Below are 9,461 nucleotides of genomic sequence, written 5' to 3'. Positions count from 1 at the left end.
TTAAGATACTTTATCGGAATGGAAGTAGCTCGGTCAAGGGATAGGATCTCGGTATCCCAATGGAAATACACTATTGACCTCCTAAAGGAGACATAAATGATTGGGTACAAATCTGTTGACACCCCAATTGAATATAATTCAAAGCTCAGCAATACTGGTAACAGTGTCCCGGTCAATAAAGAAAGGTATCAGCGGTTAGTTGGAAAATTGATATAATTATCTCACACGAGACTTGATATTTCATATGCAGTTAGTGTTGTCAGTCAATTTATGTAGGCTTCTTATGAGGAACACATGACAATAGTTGAACGCATCCTACGATATCTGAAAGGAACACCAGGTAAGGGGTTAATGTTCAAGAATTCTGATAAACGTTGCATTGAAGCCTACACTAATTTTGATTGGGCAGGGTCTGTTATTGATAGGAAATCAACATCTGGGTATTGTACATTTGTTTGGGGTAATCTAGTGACCTGGAGGAGCAAGAAACAGTGAGTTGTGGCCATAAATAATGCTGAAGCTGAGTATTGGGCCATGAGTTTAGGGATATGTGAAGAAATCTGGTTGATGAAAGTGTTGTCAGATCTTCATCAAGGCAATGAGCTCCCAATGAAACTGTTCTGTGACAATAAGGCAACAATAAGTATTGCAAATAATCCTGTTCAACATAATAGAACAAAACACGTTGAGATCGACTGGCACTTCATCAAGGAAAGACTTGACAACAGAAGTATATGCATTCCTTATGTTCCCTCAAATTAATAAATCCTAGATGTGCTCACAAAAGGTTTACTGAGACAAAGCTTTGATTATTGTGTCAGCAAGTTGAGTCTTATTGATATTTATGCCCCAACTTGAGGGGGAATGTCGAAAAATAGCTTGTAACCCTAGGGGTATTTTAGTAATTATATGTACCCTAGGGCTTCCCACTAGTCTATTTATTTGGCCTATTCTCTTGTACTTTGTGTATCAAATCAATAATAAAAACCAGTCTCTATCATGGCTTTTTCTCCCTGATCTAGGGTTTTCCACGTAAATCTTGTGTCCCTTTCTTCTCTCTTTTTCAACATAAACAAATCTAAATACATAAATGGGAAAAAAAGATACATTGGCACATATATGAACCGTATCTGTTATTGTATTCCTCCATTCAATGCCATCCACTAATTTTCCATTCTTTCGTTTATAATTCTTTTGCTAGTCCTAACCACAAAATTTACTTCCCATATGTATATGTATAGGTTTGTTCGCTTAAGCAAAACTTAAGCATACAAAAACCTTTTCATCTATGATTTTAATGGAAAAAAAAAACCTTCAAACTTTTTTTGAAAAAACTTCAAACTTCAAGGATTAAAATAAAATCAACCCCATAGTTCAAGGTATTTTTGATAATTTAACCTTGTTTTTATTGTAAAATGCCTTAATATATTCTTTTATTTTTTTCTTAGTGAGAGTTGTTTTCATCATCGTAAAATTATATTTAAATTGCAAGTGATGCAATATATAAATAGAAGTGTAAAACACCAATGAGACAAATGATAAATAAAGTAAAACTCTTAGAATAGCCAAGAATCCTTAACAAGAGTTTTTATTGAAATTATTTAATACAACTTCTATTCAGATTTGATCACTCAATGCTGACAACCCTTGAGAACTCTTAGCATCTACCTTAGAACTGTAGATTTATTATTGAGATTCTTGCCACCCTTGGACCTCTTAAGAAGCATTCTTTAGAACCCACTCCATTAATGTGGAAACACCAAATCCAGTTGCAACACTCTTCTTGGTATTCCAAACTGGCCAGCAATGTCAAGGTGCATCCATTGGACATTTTTATCAACAAACTACAAACATATAATTCCAAGTTTTAGAATTCAAGGCATAAATCTATCCAAAGGATCATCTGTTTAAAATTTCCTTTTGGTTGGTAAAAACATAAATGAAGGATGAAAGAGCAAAAGAGATGGAAGATAAAATCTTCTCGTTTTTTGTGCAGTTGAAGAAATTAGAAGATAATATCCACCTGTTTCAGAAACAAAGCAGCTGTTATTGCACCTCCTTGACTAGGACTAGTGTTGATCATATCAGCAATGCCTGGCTTCATTGACTCCCAATAACTTTCCTCTAATGGCAACCTCCATAGTTTCTCACCGCTCCTCTCTGCAGCAGTAAATACCTCTTTTGCTAGGTCTTCATTTGGTGTAAAGGCACCTGGAAACAAAAAGGAAATTTGTAACAATCACATTTTTCTATTGATGATGCATATGAGACTCTTTTGTAGTTTCCAATTCTTTGTTCATTCTTGTGTTCTAACTTTAAATAGTAACCTTCTCACTAACTATTCCAAAAGAGGGAGAAGAAAGAACTCTTCTTTTCACAAACAATGTGTCTCTAGTTATACATTTTGATTACTTCATATACATCAATTAAAACGCTTTTTTTTTCCAACTTTTCCTCGATCTATTTGTTGAGGATCACACATCAAAACGATACATGAATTAGACTCTTCTCATTGCAAATTGATTTTGAGATGAAACTCCATATATGTCTAATATGGTATCAAAGTCCATAAAATCAAAACAAGTACTCGACCTAGGAATGATGAACTCAAAGAGAGCACAATTGTAAAAGGGAATGTGTTGAGGATTCCACGTCAGAAAGGTGAACAAACCACACATCTTGTGTTACTCTTTTATTTGTCGTTACTTTAGTTTTATGTTATTATCTCTTAATTGAAAATGAAGCATAAGTTGTTGGGAAGGTTATCATACGTGCAACTGAAGGCCCAAGAGCAGTTATACAAAGCGTAGCCAAGTCAATAATCTGCAAAGCAATTTGAATTACATTAGATCTAATGTCGAAAACTATTAACAATGACATATCTAATTATTTGGCTCATAAAACTTAAAATACTAACTTATAATTATATATTTACCTTATCAACACCCAGCTTACAAGTATATATCAATGCATCAGCAAGGCTAAGTCTGCCTTCAGCATCAGTATTATTAACCTGAAAATTTTGCCACAAAAAAAGATAATAGTTTAAGTAGGTACCTTACCATGGTTGTAATGAAAGAAAAAAAGAGGGAGCAAAAATATAGTTTAAGATTAAATCCTCTTTTCTTCTTAGATCTTAACCAAAGAATATAGAGTATACCTCAATTGTCTTTCCATTTGAAGCAGTGACAATATCACTAGGTCTCATGCCAGTTGCACTTATCATATTCTCACAGGCAGCAGTAACAAAATGAATCTGTTTGGGAACAACAAACCAAGCCCTCAATTAGACCTATTAATAAAATTAATTACATGAAAATGAGTGATAGATCTGATAATGTTTTACCTCTACACCGAGAGGTTTAATTTCTGCAATGGCTTTGGCTGCACCAAAAATTGCTGCTGCCCCTCCCATGTCATTTTTCATTGTTTCAATGTTACTGTTGGCTCCTGTTTTAAGGTTGTAACCACCACTAATGGAAAAGAAAATTCAAAGAATTACTAAGAAATTTGTGATGAAGGTAGAATATAAACCACATCTCAAACCAAATATCACAGCAGTAAAGATGTTGATATGCCTAATGCACAAATGTCATTACACCAAGAATCTTATGTTGAGTATTTATGGTATGATTAAGGTCATTTTCAGCAAAAGTTCTTTGATCATGAGTATCTTTTAAAAGTATTGAGCAACAAACCACTTTGATGTTAGACTTTACACTCATAAAAATACTTTTGAAGTGCTTCTCAATTAAATTCTCAGCATGGTATGTGTATAATCACCTGTCAAAGGTAATTCCTTTACCAACTAAACCCAATTTGGCTGATACAGGTCCACTGGGAGGTTTGTAACATAAGTGGATAAACTTGGGAGGATTTGCAGTGGCTGTTGCAGTCACACCAAGATAGGACCCCATCTTCATTTCTATGATTTCTTCTTCATTGAAAATTCTTGCAGAAAGAACATCATTGTACTTTTGGGTAATCTTTAAAATCTCAGCTGCCAATTCAACTAATCATATGGATGTAATTTCACAAAGTCAGCATCATGTATGGTCTCAAACTATGACATGTTATATCAAGTTGAAACTTAATATCAGTTCAAGGGTACAAATGCAAAAATGCATTTTTGGTACCATTGTCCACTAGCAAGAAAGTATATGCATTTCTTTACAGTTGCTGCCATGGCCTCACCTAGACCAACAAAGGCTACTATATTAGAAGCTGACTTGCCAAGCCCAAATAAACCAACCCTTTTAAAGCTCAAGCCAGAAACTCTTAAAACAACAGATTGGCCTTACTTTCCAGAGAAATCTTCCTCTGAGGAAGCTTGGGCCAACAATCCACCCAAGATTGCATCCAACTTATGTAAAAGTGGATTCTTAAAGTTGGAGTTTTTATCTCTGACCACATCTTTCTCTGTCACACCCACAGCAAGCAAGTCTCCATTCCATTCCAACACATCAATGTCTTTTGCGGTAAAAGTTATCTTTGAGACATTTTAACATACAGGCAACATATTGTATTAGTACTTCATGACAAACATATGAGTACTTTAAAGATGAAAAAAGAATGTAGTCGATTCTGATTTAAGGTGTGTTTGAGATAACTCTTACTTAGAATATGCAAAAGCTTATAACGATGGAAACGTGGAAATACTTTTCAAAATTTTCAAGTAAAGATTTTTCTTACTTCAAAGTATTTGGAAACTGATTTAAGGAAAATCATTTTGCAGTGCTTGGAAGAATTTTTTTAATAATGGCTTCTTTTAGAAAGTGTGGTACTACTCTTAAAAGAAAAAGAAAAAAAAAAATGACTAAAGAAATGGAATCAGTATCAAGTGTTCAATAATTACTAGCAATAATAAAGTTCAACTTATAAAATGCAAAATAGTTTTTTTTTCTCTCTACATGCAAAAAGGACAAATAGACCAAATAAAACCCATTTACAGGGAATATGTGTACGATGCATATAGTAAGAAATTAAATGTAGTTATTATGTTAAAAGGATTTGTATATTTGTTAAAAAAACAATTGAGAGGCTCCATAAAGGGAAAAACAAAAAAAGTAGAAAAGATGTAAATAAAAATGAAAGATTATGAAGACAAAATAGGAATGGTAGAAGATCTAATGACGAAAAGATAATGTAAAACTAAAGAGAGAAAAAAAGGAACATAAGGTATGTACAAAACACAAAGGAAATGATTTTGAGAGAAAAATAGGCCTTATGAAAAGATCTGAGGGCAACGAGGGAAGTTAAAAATTCTCAAACTCTTAATTCCTTATAATATAGTATAGAGGACAAGATAAGATTTATCGAATGATATAACGGCAAAAAGGAAAGTTAAAAGTTCTCTCGTAGTCACCTTAATTTAATATAGTATATAGATATGAATTATATTGTTTTCACATTTTAATAAGTTAAAGGCCACATAATTTTTTCTTTAACTTTTCATTAAAAGAACCTTATATCAACCGTCTTACTTATATATTTAAACATCTTTACCACTAAAAACTCGAAAGTAAGTAAAAAAGCCGTGAATCAAAATGAATTAATGATGTATGTATATTTAATCCTATCAAAAAGGTCAAACAAGCAAAAGGGCTTCCAAAAATTAAGAAATGCAAAAACAAGAAATAGACGAACACATAAAATTTGGTATGTCTTACAAACCTTAGGGGCGTTGCTGGGACCAGGACGAGTAAGACCAAGAGTTGGAGGAATTATGTTGGCCATGGAAGCTCAATTCCTTCAACAAAAGAAGAGAGCAAAAGGAGGAAAATGAGCAATAAAAAGAGCTAAATCTCAAAGGAATAAGAAGAAGAAAGTGAATGTTGTGCCTTTGGTAGTGAACCAATAAGCAAAGAAGAAGAGATCAATTTGCCAAAGATGAATATTATATTTGAGATAAGGTAAGAGAGGGTGAGATGGAGAGGGAGAAATAAAATATAGGGAAGATTTAGAAATAGAAAAATTTAGGTTACTTTTGGTAATTATGTCATTTTTCGTTTTTGGTTTTTGAAAATTAAGTCTATTTTTTTTTTCAATTTTTCATAATGATTTGCATCTTTCTTAAATATAATGGTTGAATTTTTAGCCAAATTTCAAAAACAGAAACAAGTTTTTAAAAATTATTTTTTTTAGTTTTCAAAATTTGGCTTGGTTTCATAAATCATTAATAAAAAGTAATAACAAAGAAAGAAATATGGGATTCGAAGTAGTGTCTATGGATTTAATTTTGAAAAAAAAAAAAATCAAATTATTACCCAATGGAGTTTTAGAGAATTGAAGAAAGTTATAAAAATTTATAGATAGGAAGAAGAAGGTTAGTGGGTGGTGAAGATAGGTTCTTAATATGGGTGTTCAAAAAATCCGATGACCAGAAAAATCGATCAACCAAACCCAATCCGTGTGTTTTGGGTTAGTTTATCAATTTATTTGGATTGAGTTGGATTCAAATAAATAAAAAATTTATGAATTGAGTTGGATCATGGTTCACAAAAAATAACTCAAACCAACCCGAACTCAGTCCAAACTTATTATTAATTTTAAATTTTATATATTTTTCTTATCTATGATATACTTATATATACATATATTTATTTTAGTTGTATTTAATTTCATTATTTTTAGATAATTTATTCTCTAAAACCTCCTAAGAAATAGTTTTCTTAGTACTTTGGAAAGAAGATTTTTATTATATAAATTGAAATTAAGTTATTAATTTTAATTGAATGAAAATAATTAAATAAATTTTTTATGTATTAACATTTTATTGTTTTTCGGTATAAAAATTTACAAGAGCAAAACTTAGAGGATTAAATATGTTACGGAGTGAGAAATTACATAGACAAAGTTAATCTAATGGGTAAAAACATAGGCTATTATTATTATTTGAAACTTAGGTTTTTTTTTTTCTCACCATTTAATTGTAGGTAATTTTCTATTTACTTAAAAAAAATACTAATTTTGAATTCTAGGCAAAATTTAAAAAAACTAATGGAATCAATATTTTAAATGCTACTTTCTTTCTTTTTTTTTTTTCTTTTTTTTTTTTGAGTTTTCAAGATTTGGTGTACATTTTTAAAACATTTTTTTTTTTTAGAAAATCAATAATATAACAAGCAAACTATAGGTAAAAATAGTGCATGTTTGGCTTGGTTTGAGATTGTTGTAGCTTTTAAAATAATTGTTACAACTAAACTTTTTGTAAAATTAACTTTAATATGAAACGTATTAGTGTTTACTATAGGTAAATTTCAACTTTATACTTAACAAATTGGTTGCACATGTTTAGTAAATAAATACTAAATTAATGTATTTTAGGTATAATGACTAAGACGGACTTAATATTAGAAAAAAAAAAGTTAAGATTTTGTCATAATAACCCATCTTTCTCCCAAAATCAATCCTAGACATTGATTTTATATATTTAATTTTCAAAAACAAAAATGATTATCAAATAAAGTTTTAATGCAGGTTGTGTGACATAGAATAATAGACTAATTGGATAAAATACTTTTTTTAATCTCTCAATTTTGAGTATAGTTTCCATTTTTATCCTTGACTTTTGAATTTAGTTTTCTTTTTATTCTTAAATTTCTATATTTTACACTTCTACTCCTTTGTAAATTGATACTCGCTTTTAGTTATTGGCTTTAAGTTTCAATTATTTTTTTTTTGAGTATAATTGGGGATAGAGGATTCTAAACACGGATGTCGTGGTTACTAAAATACTCGTATCAATTGAACTATTTCAGATTTGGCAAATTTTTAATTAATTAATTTAAAATAATTATGATGTGATTTTTAATTAATTTTAATAATATTCAAAAAGTAATAAAAGTAATTATATAATTATGATGTGATTTTTAATTAATTATCCATTAGGTCCCTTGTAGCTCACAAGTGGATTAAACATTAGAATAGCGTGATGAGTAAATTTGAAGCGTTCAAATACAAGTTAAGGGAATCGTTATATACGATAAAATTACACGTTTAATTATCGAATTAAACAAAATTGGGTAATTGGATAATATTTAAATTTGATTTAAATATAAATTATATGAATAGATATTTATGTTTGTGGAATTGGTGTATTAATAATTTAATATTAGATATTGAATTATTTTAATTAATTAAATAAATTTAGTTAAAATTAATGGTTTGAATTAATTTTATTTAAAATTGAAAATTTGAATTTTATGAAAATTCAAATAATTAAATCAATTTTTTTTTTAATAATTTAAAATTAAAATTTGAAAATTGATTTTAAAGGAAATTTGAATAAAAATTGATTTTTAAATCAAAATTTCCATTTAGTGGGTTTATCCCACTTTGAACACACAAATTCCACTACAATTTTGAGCTACTTGGTGTCCATCCGCCATACAATCAGATTGCATGAGATATATGAACAAATACTCACTCCACTTTATTGAGAGAAAGGTCGTGCACTTTGAAATTTTATGAGTTTTTGGTTGAGGAAGAAGTTCTTCATCATTTGAAGACCAAAAAGCTGTCTTTCTTCTAAATTCTCTTAAATTCAGCTCATTTTGGTTCCACCACCCAATCTAAGATCATAGAGAATAGTAAGGAAGATCAAGTGGTGGTCTACAAGTATTTGGAGAGGAATTTCATGCTGGATCTCAAGGATTGAAAAGTTCAACAAAGGTAATTTCATAAACCCTATTTCTTATTCTTGAACATGCTTGCTTAGATGCTAAAATAGATCTAATTAGAATGCTTAATGATCCTGATTGCTTCCATTAACTGCATGCTAACTCATTAATATAAACCCCTTTGTATAGAATACTTTCGCTCACATGTTTTCACATGAATGATCAGAATCAGATAATTTGTAACACTTTACAACAATTGTAACATCAACAAAGCGGGCCGTATTCGTAGTGCCACAAGGATAAGATACCTAACCTTATGCATCTACTACAGACCATTTAGGCTATCACTTAAACATGATCTGCCCGTATATCTCTATATACATGTTAAAGCTACAGATGATAACCTTGGATGTTAGTTTATTGGTTTGTGGATTAATGTTACTATATGTCGAAACATCTCATATTTTATTAAATAAATAAGTTATTTGTACATTACAATTATAAACTACAGGACCCAAGAGATTTAGGGCATCAACCCCAACAAAGTCATGAGGGTTTATGTCCAAAGTGGACAATATTATACTATCATAGAGATATATTTAAGGGTAAAATATATTTTTGGTTCTTCAAATTTGAAGTTGATGTATAGTTAGTCTCTAAAGTTTTAAAACAGATGCTTTAACTTTAACCTAACATAAATAGAAATGTGTCTGAACTGTTATATGCTTACGTGGATTAGTTGACAATTTCATTGAATTATTTTGTAAATAAATTTAAAAATATTTGAAAGCTCTTAGTTTGAAATGGTCGACAAGTTCGTAACTGGGAACATGGTGAGCA

The 9,461-nt window shown here is 30.2% G+C and overlaps 1 pseudogene; it reads right to left on the bottom strand.

Moving 5' to 3' along the window:
- Nucleotides 1–1,601: 1,601 nt before the first annotated feature.
- LOC150035669 (leucine aminopeptidase 2, chloroplastic-like) lies at nt 1,602–4,599 on the bottom strand (annotated as a pseudogene).
- Nucleotides 4,600–9,461: the final 4,862 nt, after the last annotated feature.

Source organism: Benincasa hispida, chromosome 6, assembly GCF_027475165.1.
Source record: "Benincasa hispida cultivar pf3 chromosome 6, pf3_genome.v1.1, whole genome shotgun sequence".
Lineage (NCBI taxonomy): Eukaryota > Viridiplantae > Streptophyta > Magnoliopsida > Cucurbitales > Cucurbitaceae > Benincasa > Benincasa hispida.
This window is presented reverse-complemented; position numbering and strand designations above follow the sequence as displayed.